Source organism: Podarcis bocagei, assembly GCF_964188305.1.
Source record: "Podarcis bocagei genome assembly, chromosome: 16".
Taxonomy (NCBI): domain Eukaryota; kingdom Metazoa; phylum Chordata; class Lepidosauria; order Squamata; family Lacertidae; genus Podarcis; species Podarcis bocagei.
In genome coordinates this window covers 26,673,468-26,687,422 of record NC_138142.1, presented here as the reverse complement: position 1 = coordinate 26,687,422, position 13,955 = coordinate 26,673,468, and the positions used below count along the sequence as shown (strand labels likewise).

At 45.2% G+C, this 13,955-nt stretch overlaps 1 protein-coding gene across 8 annotated transcripts in view; it reads right to left on the bottom strand.

Annotated features, from left to right (window-relative positions):
* The window catches only part of PC (pyruvate carboxylase), a 268,658-nt gene that overhangs the window by 243,553 nt on the left and 11,150 nt on the right, over positions 1–13,955 (bottom strand). The gene's annotated exons all lie outside the window — the stretch shown is intronic.

Sequence of the window (13,955 nt, the reverse complement as noted above, 5' to 3'; positions counted from 1 at the left end):
TCCTGTTAAAATTGGAAGAATGAGAAACCGAGAAAAAACAAAACTGGCAGATTTGTCTACCCTCACCTGGAGCAGTGATTCATGCAGAGATGCAACAGGGAGCTGACCTTCTCCCTCTCCCACCAATGAATTCCAGCATCAGCCTCAGAAAACAGACCCTTTGTGGGCACTCTGAAACTGGCAACCAAGTGTTCAAGGTGTTCCACAAACATGTTCTGAGCAATTCTTACACCATCCTGGCCAGGTGAGCTGCTTTTATCAGTATTTTATGAAGAAGGGCTGGCCGGGAGTAGAGGAGGAAAGAGAAGAGGGTTTTTTTTATTAAAAAAAGGTTTTGCCCCAAAGGTGTTTTTTTCTTTAAAAAAAATTGTTTAATATAAAATCAAAATTACGAACAAGACAAAAAAAAGATCAAAGCTACTAAGCATAACACAGGAGCAGTACTAAGGTTGTACTTTCCAAATAAACCCAGCCAGATGGGTGGGGTATAAATAATAAATTATTATTAGAAATAAAGAGCAAATAATATAGAAAGAGAAATGCAGCAATATGCATCATGAGAGCCACATTTTTTAATTTGATGGGGCAAGAGAGTTTTGCATATCTGAATTTAACATGTAAGAAATGAATCTCACTAGACATCATTAGAAATGCTCTGGTCTTCCTCACCCTTAGAAATGCATGATTTGTGAGTTACTTTCTCTGCAAAAGAGTCCACATATTCTTTTACCCCAGCAAGAGGACTAATCCCAACAGCTGATAACAAATCCCTGTCCATCAGTTGCCTGTTGGGGAAGGAACAAACACATGGGACAAATTAAACAGGGTGGATCTGGCCCTGGCCCACACTCAAGGGTACCATGTATTTATTGATTGATTGCATTTATGCCCCCACCTTTTTCTTCGCCCCTTTCTTCATTTAATCCCCACCACTACCCTGTGAAGTAGGTTAGGCTGAGAGGCAATGACTGGCCCAAAGTCATCCAAGCAAGATTCATGATGGCCCAGTGGGGAATTGAACCCTGATCTCCCAGGTCCTTGGGTGGACACTCTAACCATTACACCACCACTGGCTCACTTTTCTAAGGAAATGGGCAGGATGGAGACATACTGGATCACATGCATACGGAAGTCCACATGCATGCTTGCATCTCCAAATGGTACACTCCGACTCCTTGAAGTGTAACCAGCAGGCACAACCCAATCCACGCTCACATTTTTCACAATGAACCCCTGAACTAAAACCAACTAAAATCTAGAAGAGTTTTAAGGATGTGACTTAAAGAAAAAGAGAGCACAATAGATGTGTGATTCATTCATTCATTCATTCTGCTGTCTGACGGCCCTTCAAGCTTCTCTCTGGCCCCCCCTGTGACAGGGGTGGTGAACGCCTGACCTTTTTGCAATTTGGTTTTAAAATGCCAACAAGACAAAACCTGATCAGAGAGCTGCTGGCTGCCAAGATTCCTGGGCTGTTAAAAAGCAGCTAAAGCAGGATCGGCCCAGGGGAGGCCGAAACGCGATACATCCAAATCTGGGGCACAACGTTTCACTCCATTAAGGCAGCCTTTGACAACCTGGGGCCCTCCAGATGTTTTGCACTGCAACTCCCACCAGCTCCCAGCCAGCCACCATGCCAAGGGCTGGTGGGAGGTGGGTAGCCCTTTCCCAAGCAACACTGGCCTACCTCACAGGGCAGTCAAAAGGACTGTTGGAATAACGTGAATTGCTTTCAATGCTCATGGGCAGAGGACCCCTTTTCAGCCCAAAGAACGCATTCCCCCTTGCAGGGAATCTCCTAGGGGGTTGCATGTCAGGTGTGGGCAGGGCCAGGTGCAAAAGTGTGTGTGGCCAAATGGGAAATGGGAGGAGCAACAGGTGCAACTTTTTCTCTTGTACAATGGGCAACGTTCCAGCCACACAAAAGCCAGAGGCTTCTGCACAAAACAGATACGCTTCTCCATCCTGGCACACGGCTTCAAGTTCACTTTTTGACAAAGCAAACACACTTGAGGAGATGGGCAGAGAAGAGCTTGAAAGGAGTGCCACCCAGGAAGGGTCCTGAGAGCCAGAGAGAGGGGTGTTTGCCCCCTGCCCCCGATCCCAAGTTCCCCATACCTCAGACATAACTGGGCAGCTGCGAATAACTAGCAGCTTTTAAATGGTTACATATTTGAGTGATGCTGCCATCTTATTTTTAGGAATTTTACTGCTTAGACTGTCTTTCTAATTTGTTACTTTAAGTACTGCTATTAATCGACTGATTGCCAGCCATCCTGAAATATTTTAAATAGAAAGGGCAGGCTATGATCATTTCAAATCAATTATTAGAGTGGCTAAAGACTCACATTTATTTATTTATTTATTTAAGGTCATTAATCCGCACAAAGCTGCTTTGCTCTCGTGAATTCTTACACCGCAGGGGGTCATTTTGGGGCTGGCGTGGGAATTTTTTTTGGGGGGGGGATGATGGTTGTGCTTTCAGTAAGTCCAGCTGATCTCTCTCCGCAGGGGAGGAGCAGGGGAGGCAAAAGAACAACCAGAGGAATTTCATCGTGCCTCACAAGTGGTTCAATAAATGTTTCATTAATATTATTATTCCAGACAATTTGTAAGCTGGTTGATTGTGAAATACCACAAATAAGTTTTCAAAAGAATAAAACAATAAAATCAGTTTAAAAGGATTTAAAATCAGAAATATAGAAAAAGAGGATAGATACGCAAGTCAAGAGTCTACATATCTGAGCAGGCTTGTCTAAACAAAAATGCTTTTATCAAGAGCTGAAAAGAGTACAGCGAAAAGTGTACTGATGTCAAAAGGCAGGGAGTTCCAAAGTGTAGATGCTGCCACATTGAAAGACAGATTTCTTACAAAATCTGTACCTGTAACAGTGCCAGTTCTACATACCTAAGCTGCCGAGTGGGCATATATGGGGTAAGGTGATTTTGCAGGTAAACTGGTCCCAAGTTCTTCAGGGCTTTATATACTAAAGGTAACACCTTAAACTTGGCCCAATAGCAAATGGGCAACCACAGCGGATCTCTGAGCGGAGTGTTAAAAGCTGACAGGGTCTCGCTCCCGTCAGCAATCACGCTGCAGCATTCTGCACTAAATACAGTTTCCAGATCAAGCACAAGTGAAGCCCCACACAGAGCACATTGCAGTAATCCAATCTTGAAGTAGCCAATGCATGAACTACTGTGGCCAAGCTTTCCCGATCCAGGAATGGTTGTAGCTGCTGCACCAGTCGCAGCTGGTAAAAGGTGCTTCTAGCCACTGAGTTCGACCCAGAAGCACCCCCAGACTGAAAACCTGCAAAGACCCCAGGGGGAGTTTTGTTTTGCTGGTCCTGTTTAATGTCACTGGGAATGTGGTGGAGAATAATGTTAAGGTCTGTTATGAGAATTATAAGGTCTAAGATATAAAATAAATGCTCATAAATGTACCAGGCAAACACATACATAAATATATAAACTACGTCTGAAACAGTACAGGAAAACAGTCCTGAAACCATTTTGACTCTCCCAAATTGACCTCAAATGTTTGTTGGCAAAGAGGAAGGAAATGGGAAAACCTTCCCAGTGTCTCTTTGCTCACAAATCCTGTCTCAAGGGCCTATCTGTGTATGACTAGGGTGAGCCTGTGGCCTGGATTCAGGAACTGAATATTTACCATCACAAAAGAACATCCAGGATGCCCAGGTAAAAGCAATCAGTGACCATTATTAGGTATCCTGGCAGACAGGTTTTCTGATGTAGACCACGCATTCAGTGATGTATGTATGATGTATTGGGGGGTGGCCTTGAGCTACAGGGTGGCAATATCAAAAATCTATATAAGAGCTTGCACACCAATGTTCTGGGTTCCTCCTCCGTCCTGCGTGGGGGGGGGGTGAGCACCCTGTTGCAACAGTTTAATAAAGATGAGGCTTACTAGCTGCTTTGCTTCTCAATATTCTCTGGTTGGCCTCTGTTATTTTCTTCTACTGATAACCTACATAAGGACTCTATTCGGGCTGTTGGGTACCCCATAAAGGGAAGGGTGCAGTTTTTCTTATAACAGGTCTTTGGTTCTTATCTTTTTGAAAAGAAATATTTTCTTTAAAAAAAAATCCATAATGCAGTAAAATTATAACTGCAAAAAATACAAATCGAAGAAGTAGAATTTTGAGTCCTCTCTTAAAAGTAATTCTTAGCCCTTACCACCCACAGAGGACAGTAGCTCTTCCCAGCTCTCACCTAGGAGACGGACATTTCCCTGTCTCTCACCCAGGGCCCTCCATCAACCATCTACCACTCCCACGAGTATACAATCTCTGGATCTGGATAAAGGTCGCAGACATAGGAATCCAAAGAAATAAGAAAAGAAGAGAAACAAAGAAGAGAATCAGAAAAAAGACAGAAAGGGACAATTAAAAAGAAAGAGAGACGGACAGGAAAAAGAAACACTGGAGATCAAGATACAAAAAGAAAACTTCTTTTTTTCCTTCTACCGGTAACATAAAAAAGGATCATTCAAAACATTCAGTCCATGCTTTTATCTTTTTGATGGGTGCAAAAAATTGTGTGGGCAAGAAAATGGAAGGACCGGAATCTGCCATCTGTTTCGGAATGGCTCATGAAAAGTGTTGGAAGCGATGAATGCATGTGGAGAGATGGAATTGCTTTGTGGATTATCGACATGAGAAATATAGAAATGGAAGATTAGAAAGGTACTTTTTTAATCTAGATCACAGCTTCCCAAACTTTTTTTGGGCTCCTGCCCTCTTGTTTCCATAAACTCACCCCCAGTGCCCCTGAACCCTACCCTACAAAACTCATTATTCAGAATAGCAGTTCGCACAACCCACTAAGGAAGACAATAACACAATAAAATTCAAAACAGTGGCAATTAATTGCACATTTATTCAAACTCCAATTAAAACTATTTAGTTCAATCTGACAAAATTCATAACCTGGATCTAGTGACACCAGACAGCGCATGAAAAATACTTTTACACATTCTTACTAATAAAAAAAGGGTGAAGGAAATTTGTACCTACTTACCAAACATGCCCCAAACCTTCACCTACCACAGATGTATGGTACCAAATTTGTAAGTAAATCAATAGCCATTACCAATAATTGGCAATCCCATAACTTGTGACACCTCAGAATGATAAATACAAACGAACGTGACCAAAGCAAATAGCATTGAAAGTGAGGAAGGTGTTTCGCTCCAGGCTGCAGCCTGGTCAATCGTAAATAAGCAATCAATACACTCGACGTGGCTCACCTCCAGCACTCCTCTACCACCCCCTTGCTTGCAGCACCCCCTAAGTAATCCCACTGCCCCCCGGGGGGCAGTATCACCCACCCTGGGAACCACAGATCTAGATTATGCATTTGACTATGCCTTCCTTTGCTTATCAATGCATTATACTTTTTCTATTTAAAAAACCCCCTATAGAAATAATATTTTGTGTGGCCAAGGGCAAGCCACGACTCAAAACCCAATTCATGATACGCAATATGGTTATCAAAACAACAACAAACAAATGAATACTGTCAAGGATCTGAGAGAAGGGCGTTTGGAGCAGCCATGTGAGGGCCACAGGTCCTTCCCCTGCGCCCATTCCAAAGCCCTGAACAATGGAGGACCCTGAGGCAAGGGACTGCCAATGCAAGATGAGTCTGGCTCAGGCAAACAGCTTAAACAAACAGGACACTGCTAGGGGAGGTGAAAGCTGAAAAGAAAACAGCTGCAGAAATTAAGAGCAGAGGCAGGGAGATGACTGGAAAGCAAAATAAACAAAACGTCAAAAGAAGGTAGAAGATTCAAAAGACTCTAGAGCTGGAAGGAACAAATTCATGGAGGAGAGCTCTATTGATGGCTACTAGCCATGATGGCTGTGCTCTGCCTCCACAGTCGAAGGCAGCAATGCTGGAAATCGCAGGAGAGGAGAGGGCTCTCGAGTTTGAGTCCTGCTTGTGGGTTTCCCAGAAGAGGTATTTGATTGGCCACAGTGGGCCACTGGCCTGATCCAGCAGGCTCTTCTTACGTTCTTAGGTTTTGCCCCCAAAATGTGTGCGTGCAGCAGCCAGGCCCTGTGACCAATAGGACTTTGCAGGACTGGGGCCTCCTAAGTTTGTTCTGAAGAGGCGAGGCCGATTGGTAACTCACAGCACCTGGTGGCAAGAGCTGGGAAGGGATTTCCCTTCGGCTCTTTGCCACAGCAACACGCTTCCTGCCTTGGGCGTCTTGCTCCCCGATCCTTGAACCTTGGCTTCTTGACTCCTTGCATCCTGACCCGCGGACCCTTGGCTTCTTGACTCCTGGCTCTCTGACCCTCGGACTCTTGGCTTCCTGACTCCTGGCTTCTGGACCCCCGTTCCTGCTCCCACCCCGCCATCTTGCCCCCGGTCCTGATGTCCCCTGCCGGGACTTTGATCGCCTGTGAACCGGACCATGACACCAGGGCCCAGTTAATAGGAGCAGAAGAAACTGCCTCACACCAAGTCAGGCCACCGTGGTCCATTTACCTCAGTATTGTCTACTCTACACTGACTGGCGGCAACTCTCCCAGGTTTCAGGCAGGGGACATGCCCAGCTGGACATGGAGATGCCTTCAGGGGTTGAACCTGGGGCCTTCTGCATGCAAAGCAGATGCTCTACCACTGAGCAGAGGCCCCTTCCTTAAAATGGAGGAACCCCAAAATAAGCCAGATATGTGCTGCATGCACACTTCCTCCTTACCCCTTGTACACCCACAGCTGAAGGCTGCTATCACAACAACTTTGGGGAGAAGGGAATTCTTTATACAGCAGATTAAATTCTGAGCCAAGGAAGACTTTGCGGGGTTTAAGTCTCGTAAGTGGCAATTGATACTTTTGGTGTTGTTAATAAATTTGGAACTAGATCAATACAGTATCTACGCTATTGATAGATTATTCAATAATATTCTAATTGGTTCATTTGGGATATCATACCCATTTCTCCTGCCTCCAAAAGCCTTGGATCGCATCACATCTCCTAAATATAAGTAAATAGTCCTCATACAGCTTCCCACAACTCCAACAATTATCCTGAGACAGATTATAAATCCATTTTAATTTGTATGGTGTTTCAAATACCACTGAGGCCGAGTTGTGTAAAATGAAGTTCCTACAAGAAAGCTTCTCCATTAATTGCCAGAATGGTTCTGTAATATTTGGGATGTAACTACAATTCCTTATACAGTCAAACTGCATCTTGCACAGTGGTTACATTCTGGGGGCATATATGCAAAACCACATATAGGCACGCCGTTCCTTGGAGCAGCCCCTGCATAAGCAATCTTATCTTCTGGAGCTGGAACACCATACTGATCTTAGTGTAAGCAAGGCAAAGAACTTTTAAGTTCTCCACATTGCTAACTGGGGCTCTCATGAGACCTCACACGGCCTCTTTCTACGCCAGGAAAATCCTGCACAAAAAAGAGATTTTAAGCTCTCCGCCTGCCGTGTGTTTAATTTGTGCGATCTCAACCGGCCAGCCGTCAACCGTGTAAATTTGAAATCATGCAAGTTAAATAAGCAAAAGTTGTGAGTTGACTCTTTTCTGGCTAGAGTAAATTATATGTGTTAGCGATAATAGGCAATATTCCTGGAATACATTTGGGACAGGGGTACTTGAAAGGATCACCTGCTCTCAAGAGAGTCAGCCTGCCTGATAAGAACATCCAGGGAGGTACAGATCCAGGTCACAGCAGGAGCAATAAATAAATAAATAAAAATGTGCCTGTGTTTGGCCGCATAGGTTGGAGTTCCAGACCCTGGAGCACCTTCCATTTGGGACGTGCATCTAGCCTAGGGGTGGAGAGCCTGTGCGGCCCTCCAGATGTTCTTGGACTCCCAACGCCCATCTGCCCCAAACAGCATGGCCAATAGTGAGGGATGATGGGAGTTGTAGCCCAGCAACTCTGGAGAGTCCTCTACAAGCTCCCCACCTCCTGCTCCCTTCCCTCTTATCCTTTCCAAAAGGTGTTGAACACCATTTTGTTCCAAAGAGCTTCTACCAACCCAGTCTGCGTCTGCAGCAGAAGTGTTTTAAAGGTATATTTAGATGTTTTATTACTTGTTGCTTGCTGCCCTGGGCTCCTTTGGGAGGATGGGCAAGATATAAATTTAATAAAGAACAAAAAATAAAATAGCCTCTGTTGATTTGTTCCTCCTGATTTGAAGGTTTCTTTTTTTTGCCTCGCTCTGTGTGTGTGATTTACATTTCAGGTTGTTCTTTTGCTGCTCAACTTATTTATGTTTATTGTTGGTGTTACTGTAGGTTGCATCCAACTAACTTCTACTCAGAATAGAGCCACTTAAATTAATGGCTCTAAGCTAGTAATATACAATAATTTGAGTGAATCTACTCTGAGTAGAAGTAACACTGGTGACAACCAAATATTTTATTCTGGTGTCATGACACATTGAGTAAAGAAAGTGGCTTACATGTGGCAGCATACATTACAGATGTGTTTTTGTGCACATCCTTCGTTTTGCATAGAAGCTGTTGTCCCCAGCAGCAATTACAAGAACCTTTGGCCGATGCAATAAGAACAGGGATCAGCAACCCAAGGCCCATGGGCCTGAAGCAGCCTGCGGAGGTCGTTTGACCAGCCCACGAGCTGCCCCCGAACCGAGCCACCCGCTCATGTGCTGTGCTAAATCAGCGCAGTGCGGCGCGGGGAGGCGCTTCTGCTGCGCCAGAAATCACGTCTGCACAGGCACAGATGCCAAAAATTGCAGGCTCACAGGCACACGCGCGATCCAGCCCATGGAGGGATCTCTGCGGGACCGATCTGGCCCAGGCAAGATAAACCTTGCCAACCCCTGAATAAGAACATAAAAAGAGTCTGCTGGATCAGGCCCATGGCCCATCCAGTCCAGCACCCTGTTCTCACAGTGGCCAACCAGATGACTTTGAAAACCAGCAAGCAAAAGAGCTTGCTGTGGTTTCAGCAAATGGTATTCAGAAGCATTTCATCCTCGAACTACGGAGACAGAGCATAACCATTGTGGGTGGTAGCCATTGATAGCCCTCTCCTCCATGAATTTATCCAATCCAGTTTTAAAGCCTCTCGAGTTGGTGACCAACACCGCCTCCTGTGGAAGTGAGTTCCATAGGTCAACTGTCAAACAGGTTGTCACATTTTGTATAGAGACATCTCATTTTGGGGAGTAACATAAGCAAGTAAACAAAGGATGCTTATGGTCAAATTTTTGGCAGGCGGGGGAAGAGAGGGTGGCATGATATTGTGCCAACCCAACAGAAAGGAGAGAGAAATGAATGCCCACTTGCACTCTTTACTCTGATTGGTACAGAGAGCCAAGCATAAATTAATTAAGCAAGCAAGTCACAGCTCCATCCAACCCAGGCCACCTCCCTCCAATCTCTGCCTAAAGCATTTCCAATAAATCTTGCTCCACAAAACCATGAGGACTAGAGTCGTTTGCCCCCACCACCAGCACCTCCTAAAGTTAAAGTCAAGAAACAGCCAAACAAATGAGGCACATACCAGGCTCTGATCTTGTACAGAGACCCTGCAGAAATAACGTACAGCAGCCCAGTTCTAGGTATGAACCCTGGGTTATGTATTAAGCTTTTTCACTGCAGACAGAGAGAGAGAGAGAGAAAGTCAATGTCAGAAGCTGATTACTAGTCTGTCTAGAAAGGGTAGCCAGCCTCCCTCTCCCACCCCAAAATCTGGGATTCGTGCCACTTAATAGGCAAGAAGAATCCCAAAACTTTGGTCCTGGGGGAGGCAGACACCAACTATCTGATCCTATTTCCAGCGTCCTCAGCAGATCGAGAGCTTCCTGCAGCGTGGCGATTATTAAAGAGTTCCCTTCGGCGCAAGACATAATTGCCACCTGTCCCCCAGAGCAGCCGCCAACTCTCTCAGAAATGCTTGAAGCCACGCTAGTTAATAAATCCCCAATTTAAAATGCTTCCCCGTTAACATTCCCGAATGGAGTTGAAGGCTTTCCGTCCCCTCACAGACAGACACAGCCCACAAGATCTCTCACTTGCAATGCTGGTACTGTTCTGAAAGGTGCTAGTATGGCAGGGAGGTTGTGGGAGGACTTCTGAGAAGCAGGGATGAAATCTCTCTCTCTCTCGTAACACTGGAGCTCAAGGGGAACCAACGAAGCTGAATGTTCATGACTTCATGCAGCGCATATAGTTAAGCTATGGAACTCGCTGCCACAGGAGGCAGGGATGGTCAAAACAACTTGGATGGCTCTAAAAGAAGATTGGACGAATTCATGGAGGAAAAGGCTATAAGTGGCTACCAGCCATGATGGCTGTGTTCTGCCTCCATGGTCAAAGGCAGTAAAGCTTCTGAATACCAGATGCTGGAAATCACAGGAGGGGAGAGGGCTCTTGCACTCAGGCCCCACTTGTTGGCTTTTTGAAAGAGGCATGTGGCTGGCCACTGTGAGTAAATGCTGGACAAGTTGGCATAATCTAGCAAGTTCTTCTTACGTAAAAAGGAAGGTAAAAGGTAAAGGTAAAGGATCCTTGACAGTTAAGTCCAGTCGCGAACAACTCTGGGGTTGCGGCGCTCATCTCGCTTTACTGGCCGAGGGAGCCGATGTTTGTCCGCAGACAGTTTTTCCGGGTCATGTGGCCAGCATAACTAAGCCGCTTCTGGTGAAACCAGAGCAGCGCACAGAAATGCGGTTTACCTTCCCGCCAGAGCAATACCTATTTATCTACTTGCACTTTGACGTGCTTTTGAACTGCTAGGTTGGCAGGAGCAGGGACCAAGCAACGGGAGCTCACCCCGTTGCAGGGATTTGAACTGCCAACCTTCTGATCGGCAAGCCCTAGGCTCAGTGCTATAGACCACAGCGCCACCCGCATCCCCAAAAAAGGAAGAGTGGGTGTTAAAATTGCCCATCTCCTGTTTGCAGCACCTGGAATGAGCAGGCCCACAGTTCACCTGGTCACAATCCTTCCCACTTTAATGAGGTGTATTGTATTTCTGCTTACATTTCTGTTTCTTAATTGGTGGCTGCACACATAAATTAGCATGTGTAAATGTAATGCAGATCTGTGCCATCCTCTGTCTTTCATTCTTTCTGTTGCGGGGGGTGGGGGAAGCCACCTTAGTCAGTTTTGTCCCTGTACTAGTTGGCCAACAACTGTGGCCCAAGGCCACATTCACACCATACCTATAAAGCACTATACCACCACTTTATAAACAGTCACAGCTTCCCCACAAAAATTCTGGGAGCTGTAGTTTGCTCAGGGTGCTGAGAGTTGCTAGGAGACTCATATTCCTCCTCCCGGAGCTACAATTCCCAAAGTGGTTTAGCAATCTATCCCTCTTCCCAGGGAACTATGGGAACTGTTGCTCTGCGAAGGGAATGATGGTGGCATGATATTGTTTTCAGTGTGTGGTGTGAACATGGCCTAGTGTTCTTGAGAACGCCATTAAGATGAAGCAGAATTTCATAGGAAACTGGGCTCAGAGAATAGCAATACTTTGATGGGAAATGAAACACACATGCATAAAAGCAGGCATAGGCAAATTGGGCCTTCCAGATGTTTTGGGACTACAACTCCCATCACCCCTAGCTAACAGGACCAGTGGTCAGGAATTATGGGAATGGTAGTCTCAAAACATCTGGAGGACCGAGTTTGCCTACGTCTGCATAAAAGCCATGAATATTTAGAATGTTGGGCTAGGACCTGGGAGAATCACCGCCCAGCCAGGAAGCTCACTGGGTGACCTTGGGCCAGTCACTGCCTCTCAGCCTAACCTACCTCAAAGGGTTGTTGCTGTGGGGATTAAATGAGGAGGAAGAGAACCATGTAAGCCATTTTGAGCTTCAAGGAGGAAAAGGTAGGATATAAATGCAATGAATGAACGAATGAATCTGCTGCCTTATAAGAATTTGCGTTCTGGATATTTTGCCTCAGATCAATCTAAGACAAAAGAAATACATACTTATATTAGAAATGGAAGTTTGGCACTGAAACAATAGGCAAAAGACCAGCAGGGGAGAGAAATCATGCTGCTGAGATCAACAGGAAGACGAGGTTAGCTGATGCAAATATTTATGCTCCTAACATCACTCAAATACTGTTTCATTTCCATAAAATATATCTATTACACCCATATGAACCAGATCTTAAAGCTTAAAGAAAAGTGCTAAGGGAGAAACTATTCCAGCTGGGAGAGTTAAAATCGTGTTATAAATGTGTTTGACACATTATCTATATTTTTAGAACCCACCCCAGTTGTGATTATGATTTGTTTTAAACTGTTTTTTAATGTTTTATTTTATATTGCTGTAAACCACCCTGGGACATTTTGGTGAAGGGTGGGCAATAAATCTAATAATAATACAATGGGGAACCTGATAGATCAAACAGGAAGCAAACCCCAACCAAGTCAGTGACTTTTACCATGAAGAGGGAAAACAAGCAACACAGCTTCTATTCCTGGTTAATGTCTGGGGGTATCTGCACCCTACAGAAAAAGAATGTACCTTTTCTCAATGTTCATCAATCTCATCCAAGAATTAATTGTTTTCTGGCTTAGTAAACAGAACAAGAAACTAAAGAACATTCGACCAATTTGATGGAGAGCATAATCCAATTTTTAACAGTTTTGATACAGTGCTTAAGTATTTTATTGTTAAAGAATAATGTGCGGGTATTGGGGGTCTTACAGTCCGCAACTTATTCAAAGGGCCTGCAATATTCTATACAGTGGTACCTCGGGTTAAGTACTTAATTTGTTCCGGAGTTCCGTACTTAACCTGAAACTGTTCTTAACCTGAAGACCACTTTAGCTAATGGGGCCTCCTGCTGCTGCTGCGCCGCCAGAGCATGATTTCTGTTCTCATCCTGAAGCAAAGTTCTTAACCTAAAGCACTATTTCTGGGTTAGCAGGGTCTGTAACCTGAAGCGTATGTAACCTGAAGCGTATGTAACCCGAGGTACCACTGTATTTCCCCACCAGGTACCCTCCACTTTGCACTAAAACTACCTTCCGTCCCAGTCAGTGTGGTCTTATGATGATGGGGATTATGGGACCACAGCTGTGATGGCTGGGGCTGATGGGAGTTAAGAGTCCAAAACATCTTGAAGGCCTCAGGTGGGCGAAAGCTATTCTCGAAGTGTGAATTACTTGATTGTTTGGAGACTCAGGCTAGTATTGTTCCTAAACCATGGTAACTAGAGTGATGTATGATATCAACCCCTTTGTGGTTTTCACGAACATGCAGATTAACCGTGGTTTTCAGCTGCACTCACAGTTGCTGAGAGGCAACTAGGGCAGGCAAATGGCCACATGTCTCCTGCCACACTCACATTTTGTTCCTAGGTCTTGCAAGATGAGAGACTTTTGTTCTGCAGGCTACAGAACAGCTTTTCCGGGGGTGGGTGGAGATTTTCCAAGCATTACAAGAGCTCCCCTGCTGGCTTATCAAAAGAGGCCTCTTATCTTATTCAAACCTGGACATGGGCAGCTTCCATCTGATATCTGAGGTTCAGCTTTGTAGTCCACAGGGGAACGATGATGGCGGAGCCGGAGGAGCAAGACACGCAGCGGGGCACGAGGGAGGGGCGGAGAGAATACAGTGCTCAGGTGCCTGAAAGACTAATTGGCTTTGGAAGCAGCTGAAAACAGCCTTTCTTAGCAAAAGCACATCGTGGCTGAAACAGCACCCAGCAGAGAGGAAGGGGCAGAAAGAAGCACTTTTGGGTCGGCTCAGATCTGTGTCTAGCACTCTGACCTGGCCAACAAATGCACTACCAAGAAGAGGTAGGAGTATCACATCACAGAATTGTGGAGTTGAAAGGGACCACAAGGGTAATGCAATGCAATGCAGGAATCTTTTCCCTAACATGGGGTTCAAACCCACAACCCTGAGATTAAGTGCCTCGTGATATACCATTTTTGGATTACAGAACGGGGTTG